The 20,810-nt window shown below is 41.6% G+C and overlaps 1 long non-coding RNA gene across 1 annotated transcript; it reads right to left on the bottom strand.

Moving 5' to 3' along the window:
- Window positions 1–1,219: 1,219 nt before the first annotated feature.
- Window positions 1,220–19,917, bottom strand: LOC115342530. Its single transcript, XR_003923809.1, has 3 exons — window positions 19,904–19,917; window positions 17,824–17,828; window positions 1,220–1,325 (listed from the first exon to the last, which is right to left on the bottom strand). It is a non-coding gene; the product is annotated as an uncharacterized LOC115342530 (long non-coding RNA).
- Window positions 19,918–20,810: the final 893 nt, after the last annotated feature.

The raw sequence follows: 20,810 nt of genomic DNA, 5'->3' as shown, positions 1-20,810 counted from the left end.
CATGTGAAGGAGTAAACTATTGTTACTTTGTGCGGGAGGAATCTGCTCGATAAGCCAATATACAGGTTCCTATGTCAGCTGATAGTACCCTTGTTAAAGCCTATTACTATAGGTCTGCCTTTCCTCCTGCTCTTGTCACTTGAAAAGCTCTAAAGCCATCACTCTCTATCTGGTTTTAAAGAGAATGGGAAGAGCTGTTTCAAATCCACAGGAAATACGATGAACAAAGGATATGATCTGCTAGGTCAGACCAATGGCTTATCTCATCTCCTAGCTGCTTTCAGCCTTTGGCCTTTATCAGTGCTTCAGACAACAGTGGTATTTCTGAAGCTGCTTCTGAAGCTGGACAAACTCAAACACAAAAAGGAAGCCTACAGAGGGTGGAAACAAGGGCAGATAGCCTGGGAGGAATACAGAGGAATTGTCCGAGGAGCCAGGGATCAGGTTAGGAAAGCTAAAGCCCTGATAGAATTAAATCATGCCAGGGATGTCAAGGGCAACAAGAAAAGCTTCTATAGGTGCATCGGTGAGAAAAGAAAGATTAGGGAAAATGTGGGTGCTCTCTGGAAGGAAACGGGAGACCTAGTTACCTGGGATATGGAGAAGGCTGAGATGCTGGGCGGAGAATGGATTGAGACCAGCCCTGAAGAGAAGGACTTGGGGGTGTTGGTTGACAAGACGCTCAGTATGACCTGGTAACGTACATTTGCAGCCCAGAAAGCCAAACATATCCTGGGCTGCATCAAAAGAAGCGTGACCAGCAGGTCGAGGGAGGTGATTCTCCTCCTCTACTTGGCTCTCATGAGACCCTACCTGGAGTACTGTGTTCAGCTCTGGGGCCCCCAACATAAGAAGGACATGGACCTGTTGAAGCGAGTCCAGAGGAGGGCCATGAAGATGATCAGAGGGCTGGAGCACCTCTCCTATGAAGGCAGGCTGAGAGAGTTGGGATTGTTCAGCCTGGAGAAGAGAAGGCTCTGGGGAGACCTTATAGCAGCTTTCCAGTACTTAGAGAGCCTACAAGAAAGTTGGAGAGGGACTTTTTACAAGGGCATGTAGTGATAGGACAAGGGATAATGGCTTTAAACTGAAAGAGGGTAGATTGAGATTAGATATGTGGAAGAAATTCTTCACCGTGAGGGTGGTGAGGCGCTGGAACAGGTTGCCCAGAGAAGTTGTGGATGCCCCATCCCTGGAAGCGTTCAAGGCCAGGTTGGATGGGGCTTTGAGCAACCTGGTCTAGTGGAAGGTGTTCCTGCCCATGGCAGGGGGGTTGGAACTAGATGGTCTTTAAGGTCCCTTCCAATCGAAACCATCCTATGATTCTTGCCAGGTATCTAGCCAAATGAGAGGCTACAATGAGGAGCTGGGTGTTTCTTCTGGCCAAAAAGGACAGTTGGTCTATACCTTGAAGCGTGTTTAATTGTTTTTGTAGCATCGGCTTTGTTTGTTCAGCAAATGTGGCTTGCACCCAAGACTTTATTCCAAATGTTTGCCTTGATGACAGCAAACATGCAAAAAGAGGCCTAAAGGCGTGACTCAGAAACAGGATCAACTTCCCTGCAGAAGCTGCTTGAAGGAAGTAACAGCCAATAGCACAGGATTCACAGAGCTTGAAGCGACAGCTTATACTCAGGAGTATGGGAACATGGAGCTTTTTTGTATTTTAGGTAGACTTGGTTCTCAGTGCTGGACACATAGGATTTCATTTTGCGTTTTTTTTGTTCCTAGCAAAATCTCTTTTCTGTTTTGTTTGATTTAGAAAGAGAGGGAGAAAGTAACACTGGGGAATTTTTCTCTTCTGTTCTTCCTTCTCTGGAGAAGAGAGGATCATGGAATTGAAAATGGAAAACAGGATAATTGAAAACCAAACTCAGAAAATCTTCATTATCTGAAAATGGAAGTGAAAAGCTTAGTTTAAAAAAACCATGATTTTTGGTTAATGGTTCTTATTACAACAGCCTTGTTTCAAATGCAACCGTTTTGTCTTAATCTTTGCTACACTAAAGAATATGGTGATGTGCTCAATCCATAAATCCTTGTTGTCACAAACTGCCCTAGAAGACCACTGTAGGTTTGGCTGTGTAACTGTTCAAGACCTCAGCATGTGTAAAGCTAGTCTTCCCTTGTGGGAGAGTTGCATGACGTGCTGTGTGTAGTGCTTAGTGCAACGGTCTCCACTCTTGAATAGCAGTTTTGAGCAGAGCTATTTTCGTGAGAGTGAAGGATCATGTGCAAAATACAGCTATTACCTGAGTGGGACCTGTGTTAGCAGCACTATGGGCTCTTGGAGACAAAGGAACTGTTTCTGTGCATAGGAGACGTTATTGGAGCACCTGTGAAAAACAAAATATTTGCTACAAACTGAATACTTACTGAGGGGAAAAAAAACCCCAAATGAAACAAGATGTGAAATTTTATTCTTTCTTTCTTTGGATTTTTTCCATTATCTCCTCTGCCTATTTTCAGGGAGATTCATAGTGATGTGCCTTGTAAGTGGCAGGCTCCTCAACACTTCCAGTGACAGAAAATAATGTGTGTCTGTGAGATATGCTTGCAGGCATAAGGATTTCTATTTTTAGAGAGTGTGAATTCCGAAGCAGTGGGTCTGCACGTAGAAGGCTTGTCCGTGGCTCTTGGAGACGTGGTAGGGGATGGTATTCCTGGATTACATGCTGTAGGAATCCTTACAGTGCTTGGGCTGGCTCGGGCAGGATTCCTTCTAGGAGTCTCTGGAGAGTGTAAATCGGAGAGACAGCACTACATCCCTACCGAGAAGAAAGCGTGTGCACTGGTGCAGAGCAAGGCTGAGATCGTGACCTTTCCCTCTTGGTCCTTTTACAGGCAGCACGCAAGTTCTCTGCCTGTTTGCAGGGGAAGAGACTGAAGATACTAGGTGATTTGCCAGGGTTTTATTCTCAGCGTGTGCATGTGTGCATTAGGAGGATCTCAGTAAGTGTCTATGACTTGTTTTTTCTCTAATAATCTAGTTGTTCTGGGACCTGGATTATCAATTTCTGTTTTATAGTCAAAGTTGCTCAATGCAGAGTGAATAAAATAGAGGTCTTCAAGAATCTTTCTGACCTTCTGTGGGCTTCCATTCAGAGATCTTTCGAGCTTTTTTTTTTTTTTTTTAATGGGCTCTCTATGTCTTCAAGCTCCACCTTCTTCTCCGCTTCATTTTGAATCTGTAAAATGGGCATAGTAGTTCTTTGTGACAGGAGGACTAGCTTAGGTGATGCATATACTTCAGTTTCACCATGGAAGAGAAGCCTCCGGAGGGAAACATACCTCATTCAGCTACTGTGCACAGTAACAGAAGATGATCCATTGAACAGATGCAGTGCTGACTGGTTTCTGTGCTGAGCTCAGATGGTAGAATTCCCTCCCGTGCAAGGGTTCTGCACAGTTGCTTTGCTTCACTTCAGTCCCACTTAAAGGCTATTTTCAATGCTTAAGTAGGACTTAAGTACTGTGGTTCTTGCTGGCACAACAGTAAGGAGGGTTATGGGTAAATCTTTCAGAAGTGCTAGGAGACAGTAACTTTTGCTTTGATGCTTCTGGTGCATTTATTTTTAATCTTATGAGGTCTTTCTTGCAGTGATGAAAATCGGAGGAATTTTGGCTTCAAAATCATGGTAGTGTGTCTGGAGTGTTTCTAAGCTGTCTGATTTCTTTCTGTCTTCATTTAATGTGTCACCACAACCAAGTTGCTAATGAAGGGACCAATTAAAGATTGTTATTTGATGGTTTCAGTTACTGGTTTCTCTTTCATGGATTTGGAGCTAAGAAAATAATTTCTCTGTGTTATCCTCCGATGCATCTTGTAGAGTCACCTTTATAGCACTTTAAATAGGGTTGCACCTGCAAACTTCTGCTTGCTTTAAGATACTTCAGAGGCTGAGTTTGGCTATCTGGTTAAAAAAAAGCTTGAATACTGAGTTGTTTTCAGGCTCCCAATTGCCATGTCCTCATGAACTTGGTAGCATCTAGATGTACAGCTTTAGCGTACCTTATCAAACTCCTTTGTTACTTGTTGATTCCATCACGTAGCCTGCGTGGTAGGGGGCGGTGGTGGTGAAATCCTGAGCTGTTAAGCATTCAGTCTTGCAAAAGCTCTTGGTTTGTAGTTTCCTCCCTTCAGTAGCAGTAAAATGCTGCTGACTCGCATACCATGGATACCTGTCTATCCACTTAACGCAACCAGATAATGTGCTTTATGGGTACAAGGGTCAACTGGACAGGTTCATGAAAGAGAAATTAATTGAGGGTGACTAAATAGATAAAAAGAAGTCTGGCACAGGAAGTCTCTGATCCTGAAATGGTTGGCTGCTGGGAGACTGCCAGGGAGGTATTGGATGTGCTCAGCCAGTTCTTCTGCTCTTTCTAAGATACCTGTTCTCTGCTACTATTAGGGGATAAGCTGTTGGGATAGATGTTTTGTTCTGAGACAGTATGGTAGCTCTTATGTTTTCATACATAACCTCCTTCTCCAAAATAGAAATTACCATAGGGTCACCCGCTTTAAACAGCTGAGACCTTATTACTGTACAAGGGTCAAGATGCAAATCTGAAGGACCTGATCCTAACATATAATTTATTTTCAAAGCTTGCTGTGTCTCAAACTTAAAAATATCACAGGCTTCAGCTGCCTGTGGGGCTCCTGTTATCTCTGATGTGGTCAGAAAGGTGAAATAATAAAATTTACATAGTCATGTAGTTGAGAAAATAACTAATTTGAGAATACAAAATGTTTGTCCTTAATTCCTATTCCCATTTCCAGGATTGGTACTAGCCTAGTTGTTGCAATCCAGACCTAACTCCTAGCCGGACAGATCCTGTAGGTAGTTGCTTGTGTCATTTTCCAAGAGTACCATGTTTGCATATGTTGAACCCATTCTTCCCATTCACTGAGTAGGTGCAACCTAAAGCCAAAGAACTTGTATAGGTTTCCACAGCTGTCAGGAAGATAACACTGCGGCCCCAGTGTCCTGGTTAAATGTTAACAATCTGCTTCTAGCAAATGTATATCCAGGGTAGTATGCGGTTACTAGTGACTGCAAGTTCAGCATACTCTAATTGGTGATATTAACATGCCTTGGCATGCTTTCAAATGTCTGTTTTGCCCCCTTACAGTTTGTTTCAGTACCATTGCATGTTCCCTGTGTTTGCATAGTCTTAGATTGGAGGCAGTTTTGTAGGGCTAAATCTCTCACTGTGAATTTGCCTTTATTGTGTTAAAATATTTTGAAGCAGATATATTGTTTGCTTTTGCCCTTAAAATTCAAACAGCGTTGGACTCTGATCTTCTACCAAATGAACAGTCTGTCTTATGTGAGGCTTACATTTTTGAGGCATTTATAGCTGGTTTAATTATTCCTGTGCTGTTTGCTGCAATTTGGATGTGGAAATGCCCAGTGAGTTCACACTGCCTTTTGAAATCCCGACGTGTTAAGGTACTACCTACTTAGGTGCTTAATTAACATAGTAACTAAGTAACTGGGCTGCAAGTAAGCTGTGTCTGAGTTGGCACCCTATCAGGAATATGAGCGGGCACTGTTAGTAGCAGCTTGATTAGCAGCGAGCGAAGCATTTCTGATAGGTAGAGAGTTTTCTGTCTGAGTTAATGAAGCCCGCAACAAAGTCGGCAAACTTGGCTGCTTGGCTGGCAGCTCCCAGATAGTGAGTGCAGGTAGGAGCAGGAGCTGTTACACACATAAGTGACAGCCCGTCTGCCTCTGTACCTGCCGACTGGGCAGCCGAACGAGCACAGGGCGAACACGTGGACCGTGCTAGTGCTGGGCTCTTCAGGTCTTTGGACTCTGGGCCGGGTTGCCCCGCTGCTGCTGCTGCTTCTGCGCAGTTCACAGTCTCCATCCCATGTTAGGTTGGGGAATGTCCCGTTGGCTTGGGCAGTTGGATTTAATGGAGCCGAACTTTCCTGTGACAGTTGTCTTATGGTGTGTTGCTACCTTACTGTGGAGACTTGTATCAGAGCTAACCTTGGGACTGGGAGCCACAGAGCATTGTACCAGCACCCTGGTGACCTGTTCCCAGTGCCATATTGGGCAGAATTTGTGTGCAAGAAAGTGTGCGCATGAGACTTCCCTGAAGGTGGTGGAAGCATTTGTTTCTCACCAGTTTCCACCTAAACTGGACACTACATAAAGGTCTCATGTATGTATTTGAAAGGGTCAGTGTGTCAGAATTAAATCATCTTGAAAGAAATTTATCCAGCTGCAGTGCCTACACACCCCTCAAATCCCGTTTAATCCCTTAAATACTTATGCAATGCTTTGGCCTTGTGCTGGCCTTCAGCATAGGGGAGAATTTCATCCAGTGTGAACAGGTCTAGAGGAATGTGCGTGATCCTGTGAAGTAGGTAACACACAGGGGTTACTTAATCCCCTGCCGAAATACAGCCACAGCAAACACCTTTTCACTTCCAAAAGGAAATGAAGAGGAACATCCAAATATCCACTTGAAGACTGAAGACATACTTTAAGCAAGTGAACTATAATGACCAGAAATGGTATTTGAGCCAGGATACCTGGGTTTACGAACCTAATGCTTCTTTCAAAACTGCCGTAGGATTTTTGCAATCACAAGTGGCCAGGAACTTGTTTTAAAATGTTGTCTGAAAGTCTGTGCCCCAGATTTTGCTGTTATCCTGACATTAAGCCACATAATTACAGGGAAGTTATTCTGTCTTTATACTGATGTAGCAAAAAAGTAATTTGGCCTGGTGTCAATGTACCGTAGAATCTATGGCACCATAAAGAAAGATAATTTGCTGTGTTTGTTTCTGTAACAGGGACAGCTCCTCACTGAAATATCACCTCTCTCTGTAGTCTTGTGAAACCACTGGAAAAAACCACAGTAACGTTATTTTGCAGGAGGAGTCTGTGTACACTGTATTTAAAATATAGCCTGCTGCAAGTATATCAGAAAACTGTGGTCATAGAAAGGTTGAGGTTGCCAGAGAGGATTTCATTATTTAAAAAAATAAAAAGCTAAAAATGAATTAATTTTTGTTGATTTAGCTACGGAGTGGTTTTTTAATTCACCCTTTACACTGCTTAATAAATATTGTAACCTTACAGGGTTAACTGTAGGTTAGAGACTGACTATCTCTATGGGACTTGGATTTGCTTTTACTTTGGATTCATTAGTAATATGATTTTTAGCATTGTGTTACATATTAAAGTGTGAGTCTCTGAGTGATGTGGGATGGTGAAAGAAATCTGTGTCCCTTTAAAGCTCCCCCACTGCCCCCAGCAAAGCAACAGCCCTCCCCCAACCAACCAGAAACAACAAAAAATTTCCAAACCAAATCTAGAACAAAACCAAACTGTGCTGTTACGTGCTCTTTGATGTTGCTTGTCTTGAGTAAATGCCTTCTTGGGCAGACTAATGATTTGAAAATTTCTTTAAGCAAAGACTGTCAGGAAGGTGAAATTCTTGTTACCTGCAACATGTTGTTACCCTGTCTTTGAGGTGTTAATGTCAAATAAGAGCTCCTGTGAGTAGGCTACGTGTATTGTTGTAATGTGCCTTTTCATTCTTCTTTTGTAAAATATTTTTTTAGTGTGAGAGGTGATGCCGAATGAAATAGTAGTTTGCACACGTGAACTCTTGTGCAAAGAAGAGTTGCAATGTTTATCACATTAGGATGCAGAGCTTTTCTTTGCAAACACAAGAGAGACTTTGTTACAGCTGAGCGGGAAAGTGATGGACAGTTCGAGAGGCACCTTCATGGCCCTAGCCTATGTTTTTATTTCTTGCCTGTGAGATATGTCAGTGCTGGAGATACTGCTGAGGGGTAGAAATTAAGCGGGCTTTGGATTGCATTCCTTTTTCTGCTGCTATGGAGTAATGAGGTATTGTGGATATATCACCTAGTCTCTCTGTTCCTTGGTTTCCTCTTCTGCAGTACGTGTGATATTTCTCTCACGCGTGTGAGGAGCCCAGGATCACTTCAAGATGGTAGTGTTGCTCAGCGGGAGAGTTATGTACCACTACATTTCCCGTTCAAATGTGTTTCCTCCTGTTACTGACTGACAAGAAGAAGGAAGGGAGTTTTTCATAAAGGGTGAAAATGAGTCTTAGACAGCTGCTTTCCAGATTTTAGAGAAAACAACTGATTTTTTTTCTTTTTGTTTTCTTCTTCTCAGAAATATGCATGTTTGCTCACTACCACTGCTGTTTTACACTATATAATACCCAAATGCGCCAGCGATTTCTGAGAGGCAAGTGAAGAAAGCAACTTGGTGTGGGAACTGCCTCAGCAGGAGCTGATGCAGCAGGCAAGGGTTAAAAATTGGCTGGGGAAAGCTGAAGGCGACAAGAATAAGCTCATGTGGTTATGCCAGAAGGAACCTACCAGCCCTGATGGTTGGACTGAAACAAAAACCATTTTTGTCACTTTTCTCTCTGGCTCCCTGTGGGAGCATGGGGGCTGTGGAAGGGCTGAATGAGGCAAGAGAGACGACCTTGTTAAGTATTCTGCCCCACTGGGTTGTGCTTTTAGCATAGTGTTGTATCATCATGAGTTTTTTGGGGAGGGAGTTTGTTGTTTGGTTGCTTGCAAAGGCTGTGTCTTGAAAACAGCTGTCTGCTGGACAATGCAGTACTAAGCACAGCAAGCTTGGAAACAGAAAGGAGTCTTTTGAAACGAAATGTGAAAATCCTGCTATCTATGCAAGTGGAGGGAAGAAAAAGAATGTCTTGTGGAAATGCTAGCAGGGCAGATGAATCTCTAACACGGTCCTGCCTCAACTTTTTTTTTTTTTTTTTTTTACCCTTTTTAATTAAAAAAAAATTAGAACTGTAATACTTGCTGAGGTGAGTTTTCTGTTGTGGTTTTGGTAATATTTTTTTTAATAGGCAGAACAAAAAGAAATGAAAAGCATTAACAGCCTTGCAAGGTCACTGGGACCTGAGCAGAATTATTAACCGGTTCTCTCTCTGTCAGGCACTCTGTATTCACTGTATCACAAGCTTGAAGCCAGACCTTATTTTACTAAGCAAAAAATGGTCCTTTTGTTGCTGTTTTTCCCCTAGTGTCATCTCTCATGGTTGCCAGGGAAACCAGTGTGTATCCTTTCAGCATAGGTTATTGGGCCTCAGGAAGGAAGTGCTCCAGTGCTGGCCTGCTATTTTTATAGAACCGTTACATAATACAATCTATTAAAGCTTCCTCTTGGTGTTTTATGGCACAAAGGGGAAATTAAGTTTGATGACTCCTAAATGTTTGATGGAGGATGTCAGGTGACTTCTGGATTGTTTTGTGCTTGCCGCATAGCAACAATATTTCTGTATGCAATTCAAGAAGAACAAATATACATTAGTGCCATTGGCAATATTTGCCTGCATGCAGATCGCCAGAGGAAATTGAATTCTAAGCAGAGCAAGTACAAACACTGTAAAATTACAGAGCCCTATCAGCTAGGGAGGATAAGATGGCAGAGTAGTTGATGTTTTGACAGTATGGGGAAAAAGAGGTTTAAAGGAAAATATTTTTTCTTTGCCTTGTTCTATTCTACTGCACAGAAACTGGGAGGCACCATAATACACTTACAATCGCTATATACATCTGTAACATGCATATTGTAGTAGCTCTTTCTTTACTGACACTGATTTCTCAGAATTTAGTAGCATGAGAGAATTTGGATTGCAGCTTTGGTGTCACAAGCCTTGATTATTTAAAGCAAGAGAAAACTGTGTAGAGTTAGTGGTCTTGGCTATATGACATACTTCAGTAGCTCCCATATATATTCCCATCCTAGGTAGGCTATTGTTTCACATGTATGCTGATTGTTTGGTGATATATTTCAAATGAATAATTCTGTTTCTAATACCTGGACAGGAAGAAATCTTTGCTCAGAGTATCAGGGTTCGCAATTCCTTTGGCTACTTCTTGCCAAGATCAGATCACCACTGTGTCTTGACTGATCAATAGCTACAAGTGTAAGGGCTTAGCATGCAAATGAGTTGCTGTGGAATAACAACATTATTGCATATCACTTGCTTCAGGGGAACTGTCCATGTACTTGCACTTGGCCTACATCAAATATGAGATAATTCAAGCCAGCTTAGCCCTCATTGTCTGTTCTTTGTCTATTGCCACGTAGAAATCAATGATCTTCATAACTTCTAGTTGCCAGTATGACAATTGTGTTGTACTTCAGTCCAAATTTAACATGCATCTAGAGTTTGTAATACAGATGACACGTAAGCGGAGATAGCTTTGTGCTGAGTCCTTGGTGCTGTCCTTTGAAAGAAGGAAATAACGGGACTGTGAATGGCAAGGTTGCAAGCTTTGGGAAGAGCAGGAAAACATCCTCCTAAAAAACTAAAGTGTGGGGGGCTAGACTGCCTTCTGATCTTTACTGCTCGTGAAAGAAAAGTGTCACTTCCACTTGATACTGAAAGCTGCCAAGAGAAAATAACTTAATTTCTATGCAGGCAGAAATTCTATTAAAGCTGAGAACTGTAATTCAAATATTTGAATTCACAGAAGTGAATGATATTCAATTTCAGTGATATTGTGCACTGCATTGGAGGGAGATTCATCACTGTTTTCAACTGTCTCTGCTTATTTAGAAGATGGCATTGCTCTTCCAAAACAGCAGGGAGCAAGTGAAGAATTTTCAGTTGCTTGTAACCCTTTGCAAGTAACAGAAAACCTTCCATGCTTGTAAAGTCTTTGCCACACCATTCAGGGAGGACATCTGAGATGAACCCTGCAGGGAGAATAGCTTCATATGACTAGGTGAATACAAAAGGAAAAGTTACAAAGACTTGGGCCTGGATGCTTTGCTCCTGACAAATAACTGGAGTTTGATTCACAAAAAAAAGTACTGCATTTTTGTCCAGGAGGTTATGTAGGACCCAGAGGATGCAAGACTTTACATGTCCCAAAGGAGGGGTGGAGGAGGAACCAGAGCTCAGTACAGTTTTACTAGGCTCCAGTCAGCATATATGGAGCGAAGTGCTGTAAATCCGTGGCCATGATTTAACGTGAAGATTAGAGCTTGCTAGGAATTTTCCAAGAGAACATTTTTTCATCAGAACTTTTCATGGAAACTTGTCACTTTGGATGAAACTTTTGTGTGGAAAAATTTCTGTGATCTGGCACTGAGTTCCTGTACAAAGCCAGAGCAAAGAGCTCAGAATAGCCAATACCCCGGAGGGTAAAGCTTTTCCTGGGAATGCAGGACATGTGTCTGCCAAACATGAGGTCTTGATTCTCAGGTTCCTGTTCCTTCACTGCTACGAGCTATGACTACTGGGCTTTTGGCTGTCCTGTGTGGATGCCTCTTTTCCTAAGGGGGGGTGGGGGAATGAGAGACATCTCTTGCTCTGTCTCCTCTTTTGTGTCCTGGTGCAGAAGAATTTGTTGTTGTAATCCTAAAAATGTTAGCAGGACAGGAAGCAAACTTTCCACCCTGTCCTAATGATGTATTTCCACATGTTCCCACCGTACAGTCTCTATTGTACAGTAGCATGTTTGTAGGCTGCAGGTCAGGTGGGATCTGATCTGCCCAGTCCTGATCACTCAGACTGGTGACGTGGCTGGAGAAATTGGGTGGTTACCCTTCTACGTCGCTGCTTGGGTTTCCTCTGCATTGGAGCCAGGCTGTGTCAGGAGACCAGGGCGGAGAGCATAGAGCTTGCCTAGATCTCTGACGTGGGGCTGGGATGTCCATTGCTGCTCAGCCACAGCAGCTCAGAAAGGATTAATGCTGACCCAAAAGGGCTAGCTACTGTGTTCCCTGAGGGAAATACTTGTCAGAGGGTGTGTCTTGCTGTAGAAATGAAAAATTTTTTACAACTTGGGTTATTTGATGATTAAAAATGAAGGAGGGTATAGCAGCCAGGTGACTATTCCAGATTCTGCTAGCATTAGGACTGACCCAGGATTGCAGGGGAGGTTGGAAAGCTGGTCATCTCCTTCTCTTCTTGGCTGGGGATTTTTTTTTTTTTATTGGCAAGTGGTTTATTTATTCATCAAAAACTTAAATGAGTATAGTTTTGATTGACCTGGGAATAGCTATGTACTTGGATTAAGTTTTTAAGATAAGTTTACTTGGATGAAGAATTAAGGAAAGAAAATCTGGCAACTTCAAAACTACGCATTTTGACATTCCCCTCACCCACGTACTAGGCTTCTGTGCATCTTGTTAATGAAGTTGGAAGTGAGTTAAGTGTCTTTCACATGAGGGAAGAAATGCTGGACTATTTCTTAGCCAGCTTCAATTTGGAGCAGACACTTTAAAAATAGGTCTTCAGACATTCACCTGATCTCAGCCTCAAAAATTTTTCTATTTTATTCTAATTTCTGATGTAGTTTGTAAGTCGTGACTCCTCCGTGGAGCAGGCTTTGGAGACCCTGAGCTAGATGACAAGCTTATCTGATGATAGTCTGTCTTGGTCCTCAATAACTTTTAATTTAAATAAAGTGGAACAACTTTAGGAGGACATGCTGAGGCACCTTTCTAGCCTAGCAGGTACGACCTTCTTTGGGCAGGTAGGAGACTAGTTTGAATTGTCTCTGAATTGGACAGAGAGGAGATAACACACTTAATGAATCTTCAGAAATTGCTCTTTTCCCACTCTTTCCCCTTCCTTTCCCCCAGAGTCACGTGTCTGATTTGAGACGATTTGTTAAAACCACAACTGACTTGCAAAACTTTTGGGATTGATGAAACAGTAATTTCTGAAGGGAACTGAAATAATGAGTGTATATATATTTTAACACTGCTGGGTTTGTGCTGTCCAGAATGAAAGTGCCCAGTGAAGAGAGAGTGAAGCAGCATGCAAAGTAGAGGAAGGTATGTGCAGGAGACTGGAGAAGATACTTCCTGTGTTTTGCTTTGAAAGCATTGATGTATAAAAATCCTTGTTTGTTTTTAGAAGGAGCCTTTGGAAGAAAACAACTGTGGGTATGAACGTGCAAAATGTAGAGTTAGAATTATCTGACTTTGTCCTGTCAAATGTTAAGCCAAACAGGAAGGTTTATTTTTCTCCCTTCTTTTTTCTTTTGGCAACTACTTCCCCAAGCTTCCTATGGGGTGGAAATGGGCAATAAATAGCAGGGTATCTAATGGCATCATTCCAGGCCTCCCAGCTACTGGTGTTGGCAAGGAAATGGCTCTCCTTTTGCTTCCTTCTTATTTTTAGAGTGCTGAGTTTTCTGGGGGTGGAGGGAGGGTCGGCTATTATCAGTGAGAGTCAAACCACAGTGGCTGCCTTCCGCAGAGCTCTTACCACCCTGCCAAACTGGAGGAAGTTGGAGTCGTATAATTCACACCACTAGCGGTTTTGCCTTGTAAGTGAAACTTCCTTTAAATTTAAAATACATGCACGCAAAACTGAACAGTCTCATTCCTATAGAATCCCTGTTTTAAATATGTTCACATTTTTGTCTTGTGGCCTCTCCTTTTTTCCCTGCTGCCACTTCTTCAAGTTTTAAAAATGCTCACTGGAGAGATGAATTGCAAACAGAACCAATGTTGCTCTTGGAAAAGTTGCTCAAAGTACAAGCCCTGGAGGACAACAGGGTGAAAAAATCATCTCTATGATTTGATGACTTCCATATAAAAATGATCTTCTCCAAAATTCTATTTTCAGCTTGGTGTATTTGAAGATATTTTCTTTTTTAGACTTGTCAGTCATGCGAACTGTAGAAAATACAACTGGGTTTATGCAAAATCAAGGTGATTTGTTTGTCATGAGGTGGTAAAAAGAACCAAAAAAACGAAGGCTGTTTTTAAGTGTCAGAAGTAAAGTTTTTTTTTCTGAGAAACTTTAAAAACTATTCTTAGTTTTTGCACAGGGGTGCTTGATTTTCATTGTAAATTTGTAAGCCAGCTCAAATAATTTAGAATTCATTCACGCACGATAGGCTTATATTTCTATTTGGCTGGGGAGCAGAGCTTTAAACTAGAGAAGTTCAGCTTGGTTTTGATTTTGACATGAACATTTCAAGCAGGCCTATTTCAACAAACTTAATGCAAGAACATTTTTTTCTGCTCTTTGTTGCATATCCTGGACCTACAGCAATCATGGCTGGAAGCTTTGATCTCCAGCAAGTACCCAGGGTTGCTCCTTCCCCCAAAGCATACTCAGCTATACCAAATTCTTTCTGACTAATATTTGACCCATTCTGAAGAGGCTCCACTGATGGACATTACACATCCTCCTTGGGCAGCATCTTCCAGTTGTTAACTAGCATTTTTGTTCCTCTGACAAATAAATTCAAGCTAACGGTCAGTGGTTTGAAAAGGGGCGGGGGCAAAAGAAAGCTTTTTCAAGGCTGTTTCCTGGCTGTTGGTCTCAGGGCTTTAGCATACATCTTGTAGTAGGGGATGCTGTGGACATACAGCATGCTAGCAGCCTATAAATATTGGGTACAGTCACAGTACCTCCCCGAGAGAATGTGAGGAACCTCCCAACTACTGGCATGTAAAGATTAAGTTCAGTTGAAGCCATTATTTATGGCAGTTGTAATAGGTGAGGTTGGTAAGCCTCAAGGTTTTCTATTGTAATTAAACAGCTTTTTAGAATTTTGCCAGACGTTTCACGCTTTGGGATGAAATGTTCAATTGTTGGATGCCTATCTTAGCCATGATGTTTTTTTGAGAAGACTCGAGCCAACCTACTTTGGCCTGCTCCCTCAAAAAGGCAAAGGGGGTGGGATTTATTTTGAAAGAAGCCTGGTGGTGATGCACAGATTCCAGAAACTTTGTGCTTTGGAGCAGAACTTTAACTTCATTGCAGAAGGAGACCTCTCTGGTCTGGACTGTATTCTGCCAGACTGTATGCAAACATATGTTCTGAAATTTCTCCTAGCAAAAGAAAAACTGATTCCTGGGCTAGATTTGTAACTTGGAGTCTTGAGGCACAAGGCTAGGTATGATACTTGGTAAGAGAGGACCGGGTAAGGAAAAACCAGAGCAGAAACCCCTGCTTATACAAGTTTAAATTCTGTTGGTCCAGATTGTACCATGGGGTTTAATCATGGTAGAAATATAGAAATCTTTGATATTCATGGGCACTATGATACAGGACCATGCTGAAATACAGTGCAATTGGTTAAGTGATTACCTGGCTAATTTTGTGCCAAACACAAGGTGTATATTTTTCAACATAGGTTAATAAGATGTGATCCCATATAGGAACATGCAGCTTTCTGTTGAATACCATAAATACAAGGATAAAGTACAGCACATGTGGCCTAACCATGGCTTTTGAAATCGGCAATCTATATATAATGAACACTTTAGTGACCTTCAGGGTGAAAATATTTACTGTTCAGAAAAAAACAAGGAAAATTTTTTTTTTCCCCCTATTGGGATGACCTGAGCTTATTTAATAAAACAATATTTTACAAAATGTATAACTTGGCATGCAATTGTTAAATCTCTTTTAAACATATCTTTGTTGCCCTCTATAAAAACTGCATAAACTGTTTCATGTGTAACCATCACAGCTAACAGTTAAGTTCAGTTATTTTCCACGGGTATCATTTGGTCTTCTAACAGGCATGCTGAGACTCTGAGAAGCACTGTGGAAGATGATTTATTTTCACACCATGTAACATCACAGTCCTTATCTTTCCATAGAAACAGGTCTGGGTTTTCCCCAAATGGAAATTTTCTACTAAAAGGTGAGTCTTAAAGTATGGTTAAGGAAGTAGCAGAGGAAAGAACATAAAAATATTCCCTCCTTTGTTTTTGTTGGATTCAGGAAGAGAACTTAATTCTGCAGGGACAAATGCAGTACTACAGTACAGGGACAAAGCAAGGTATTATGTTTCATGCTAGAGTCCCCAAGGTGGCCCGTAAGAAGGAGACAGAGAAAACCTCTGGGAGAAACCGCTGAGTGTGCTTGCTAGGACAAGGCTGCTGTTTACATGGCTGCTGGGGTGTGGTGTGTGGGTTTATAAAGCAGGGGGAACACGCGCTCTTGCCGTATGACGTGTCTGATAAAGCGGCTAAGAGCTGGTTAGACTGTGGCCCCTCAAGCTGCTGACTTGGTCATTCTGCAATTGGACTTGTGTGGAATGCCCATGGCCCCAGCGTTGCAGTTCTCGTGATTCCTAGGCAGGTTGCTTTTTAGCATGTAGATTGGAGCCGTTGTTGCCGCTGCAGTCATTTTTTTGGTCTTGTTCATTTATTTTAAGATGACCTGTTCAAAAGAGGCAGAGATAAGTCAGAAAGCAACCTTGGGGAGGAAGAGGTGGAAACCTGTTTTGCTAGGCGAGATAATCAATGGTGTAGCTCTATTAGAGTTGGTGGAATTTGACCACTGACATTTTGGCCTGCTAACAGTTAAGTCCTAGCCCAACACATGTATGGTCTCAAGATCCCATCCTGCTATGAAGTTTCTGGGCCAACACGTTTGGCTACCTCTAACACTCTTGACTGCAGCTTGTGGTGGCTTAGACATGAATATATGAAAAGAGAATGGGGATCCATGAAAATGGGCTGCCATGTTAGGGAATAGAGACAGCATCGATCTGCACAGTTTCTTGCTCTGATTTTTATTATCTTCTCTTATTCCCTTTTTCAGTTTGGTAATTTTGATGGAGGTTTGTAGGCCAGGGGTTGCTAGCAAAATGGAGATCAAGGTTAAACTGAGGAGATCAGATGGCTTACATTTTAAAATAATAATACTTATAGATTCCAATTTAGCACAGTCTTTGACAGTTATATTTGAAAACTAGCAGATGCTAAAGGACACTTCTGTCCCCCAAAGGAACACAAATATTATTATATCTTCTGATAGACAGTCTCACTGGCAATCACTGTGTTTGCATGCTGTATGTATATTTGCCTTCTGTAAAGGTGGAACTGTTCAAAGATTTGGAAGCTCCTGTATGCAGCACCTTTGTGCGGGTTCTTTTTTCTTTTCTTATAATAAAAATGAGGACAGCCCTCAGGTGTGTCCAGAGATCTCAGTGACCCGAAAACAGTACAGATTTATGCTGCTGTAATTTATTTGAAGCCTTGTTATCTGCCTTTAGTTTTGCAGCGAGATGCTAATCTTCTCAGATTTTGTGCACTGTTAGTACACGTAAAAAGCTGTCCAAAATGTTGATATCAGCATTGTTTCATGACATTTACAATGAATGTTTCAAAACATATTTGCACTAGTTTAGAGTAAGTTTTACAAACTGATTTCAAGCTTTGCAAATAATACTAGGGAAAAAGCCCAGAATAAACATTCAAGGGTTTGATTTTTGGATGTGGGCAGTACAGTGTGAACTGAGTGTGTAATAATTGAGTAAGAAGGTAGAAGTCCTGTGTGTTGAAAGGGACTTTTCCTGTGAGGCTGGTTGGTTAATTTGGTCAAAAGTCTGTGGGATGGGAGAAATAAACTTTCTGATGAAATGAAAAACTTAAATGAAAACTTTCCACTTGGGTTGAATTTCTAAGCTGTCTTCAAAAACACTAAAAATTACTGAACTGAGAAAAGGTTTTAGTTGTGAAAAACAAACAAAATTTAACTCTGTATGTAAACTGGAAACTCCAATTAAATTGGAAATGGTTCATTTTCCTAAAATGCTTTTGTGTGGGTTGGGAAGTGGGGGTATAATTTCCTGACCAGCTCTAACACGGGCTTACAGCGCTGCTTCTTTTTATACTTGTAGGCAGCCGGAACTGGTGACTAAGGTTTCGCTAATATTGCAAATTCTATGAGCTGGTTGTTTGTGAGCATGTAATTGACCTTTGCTGGCAAAGTGATGTGAAGATAAGGAAAGGGAAAGGATAGATTTCAATTCGCTTATTTTCTCCAGCTTGGAGGAATACACACCAATGCTGCCTCTTGTTTTAGAAATCCTTTAAGTGCAGTTTGTAGTAATTGTTTCAGTAGCACATAAGGCAATTGTGTGTCTAACAGTGCCTGCTTAATTGCACAGGTAGGAACCCAAAGTTTTTCACCAAACATCTTCAGTATTGAGAAGGCTCCTTATCCACAGTGATCTGATAGTAAACAATACAGTCTTCTATAGACAAGCAGTGTCCCTAATCCTTTACCATCCGTGGATTCAAAGGATGCTTCTCCTGAGCAGTGTCTGGGAGATGAAACAAAGAAAGACAGAAAGCCAAACCAATTTCTCACTCGCTGCCATATTATTTGTGTTTTCTCAGGAAGTGGATTTTCTTCACAAGTGGAAAGTATCAATTTATCAATGACAAATGGGGAAAAAAATTGTGACAATTTTTTTCAATCAAATTAGGGATGTGTGTGCTTGCAGCTTAGATTCTGAACTTAAATTCTCACCTAGATTTGGACCATCCTAAATTTGGTAATATCAAATGAAAACTCTATTTTGAGGAGAAAAAAGAGCCTACTTGAATGTTGTCCCTCACTGGCAATTTCCACATAATTCCTGACTTTGTTCAGTGACTGGATGTAGCTGAATGACACCAGACTTAAGTGTAAAGCTGCCAAGCACAGCAGTTGCAACTGTGCTTTGAACGGTACTGATTTCCAGCCAGGTAGATGTCACTGGGACGGAGAGAAATGCTGATGTTTACAAAGGGGAGGGGAAATAAAGTTTAGCCAGGGGAGGGGAGTAAACTTCTGCTGTAGCCATTTGTCATCTTAAATGCTCCAAATCCTTCTCAGTTGTGGAGTAGCAAAAGATCCAATCCTGCCTTTCTGTAGACTTCTTTCTAAATGCTCCATCCATAGCAGCATCCACAGTGGCTCTAGTGACAGAAGAAAGTGTGCATGTGTGTGTTACTGCCACGTGGCAGAGTTTGTATTGTTTTATATCCCTCGCTGATATGGCTATTTTATGCTCAGTTTTGCTGGTCTGGATTTTTTTGGCAATAGGTTCTGAAGGCAGTGTATGTTGTACAAGAGCAGGGTTATTTTGCCTTCCATAGCAGGAAGGATGGAAGCATCTCTTTCCCTCTCTCCTTTGGGGTGAGAAGAAGGAAGGACGATTCTGAGGTGCCAAATGTCCTTCGCCTATGCGGAAGTCAGTAGTAGTGATGTCTTCCTTGCACTCGTAGGACTGTGCCCAAAAAGCATTTTCATTTCAACATCACGAAGGTAGGAGCTGAGAACAGGCTGTTTTTCTCATTGTGTTTATTCAGCCGTCTCTCGTTTCTGAAGACTGGGTTCAGGAGCAAGGTACCGCGCAGTCAGCTTCTTGACATGCTGATGTTTGCACTCGCCTTCCCCTGTGACTCATTCCAAACACATCTCGTTCATTCAGGAGGGTAATTTTCTATTTCCACTTTAGTGCACTTCTCCTCCTCCTCCTCTGCCCCCTCTTTCCAGATCTAAAATGTCCTGTCAGCTGCTGTTTATCTGATGGTTCAAATGTCCATGCTTGGTTTCTTTTTCCCCGTCGCTACGGTTTCTCCTTCCGTTCCAAAGGCTGTTTTAGTTGTCATTTCTATTCCCCTGTCAGCAGCATTCTTCATCGTCTCTGGGTCAGGCAGTCTGTCTACATGGTTTTCTTTAGAGGTGTTTTTGTGCTAAATGAGTGCCTCCTAGGAAGCCCAATGTAGCATAACATAATTAAGTGACAATATATGAGGTGCCAGTCCTTTACCAGGCAGTTAATGACTGGCTGGAAGATTTACAGGCATGAGGTAGAGTCAGAGGAAATTTAGCACTCCAGCTTGCAGTTAAATGATAGGTAGAGGACATTTGAACACTCCTGTATACCAGATAGATACTAGTTTAAACTTAGTCAGTGGTCAACTTGCTTATTTCTATATTAAATTGAATGAATGTTAAACTTATCAAGGCTGGAAGATGTTCCATAATACCATTCCCCCTGGTGAATGGTATCCCTGGGTTGTCTTGGTGAGGTGGACGGTGGCAGCAGGCTTCACTTTCGTTCCATATCTTCCAATATTTGTGTGGCTACATCTGGGAAGATTTTACTTAGGGTTCTCGCTGTTTCCCCTCTTCATTACTTTAATTGTAATGTAGTGTACACTCATGATCTCACCAAAATAGCCTGGTGTATTCTTTATCCCTTATACTTACAAGCTTTGCTGTAGCAGTGTGCTCTGGAGGTCATGCCTTATGCTTCATGATCCATGTACCAATGCCCCGGGCAGGGCAAAGAAAAGTGTTTCCTAGTCCTGCAAACAGTTTGCGCACGCCTCTATCATCTTCAGGTTCCACCTTTTTTTAGACACAAGTCGATCCATCTAGTGCTCTGACAATCCTTCACAGCTTGCAGAAGTGAAGTACAGGGATGTCAAAAATGACTTTATGCTTTGTTATTTTTAGGTATCTAGATATAGTGTAAATGGATATATGTATCCCATTCCCCATTTGCCCCTTGCACAGCCCACATGGAAAGAAATACGAAGATTGTTTACCTTGGTTTGGATCTTACGTTACATATTTGAAATGTTTCCAATGGGTTCTATGCTTTTAAACATATTAAATATGAGTTTCCAAGGCCAGGGGAAATTATGCTAGCAGGACTTGTGGAAAGTGTGTGCATGTGGCACACAGAACATAGGTTGAGTGATATCTGTTCAGTTTCATCTTTTAAAAAGATGAACGGGGAAAAAACAATCTCTTTGAAACAACGTCTCCAAGATTATTCCAGGTAGGGTACTAGATCCTTCTACTTTTGCCTTATTTCTTTTTTTTCTCCCTAAGTCACTAATGTTTCCACTCATGACTTTTTTTTCTTTCTTTTTTTTTTTTTTTTTTCCTTCTTTTTCCCTCTTTTTGGTAGCAGATATACTGTGGCCACTAAGAGGTACTGTTGATACAGCTCTAGTTACCGCAGTTTAGTTACGGAAATAGAAATC

The sequence above is a fragment of the Aquila chrysaetos genome, chromosome 1 (assembly GCF_900496995.4).
Source record: "Aquila chrysaetos chrysaetos chromosome 1, bAquChr1.4, whole genome shotgun sequence".
In the NCBI taxonomy this organism is placed as follows: domain Eukaryota; kingdom Metazoa; phylum Chordata; class Aves; order Accipitriformes; family Accipitridae; genus Aquila; species Aquila chrysaetos.
This window is presented reverse-complemented; position numbering and strand designations above follow the sequence as displayed.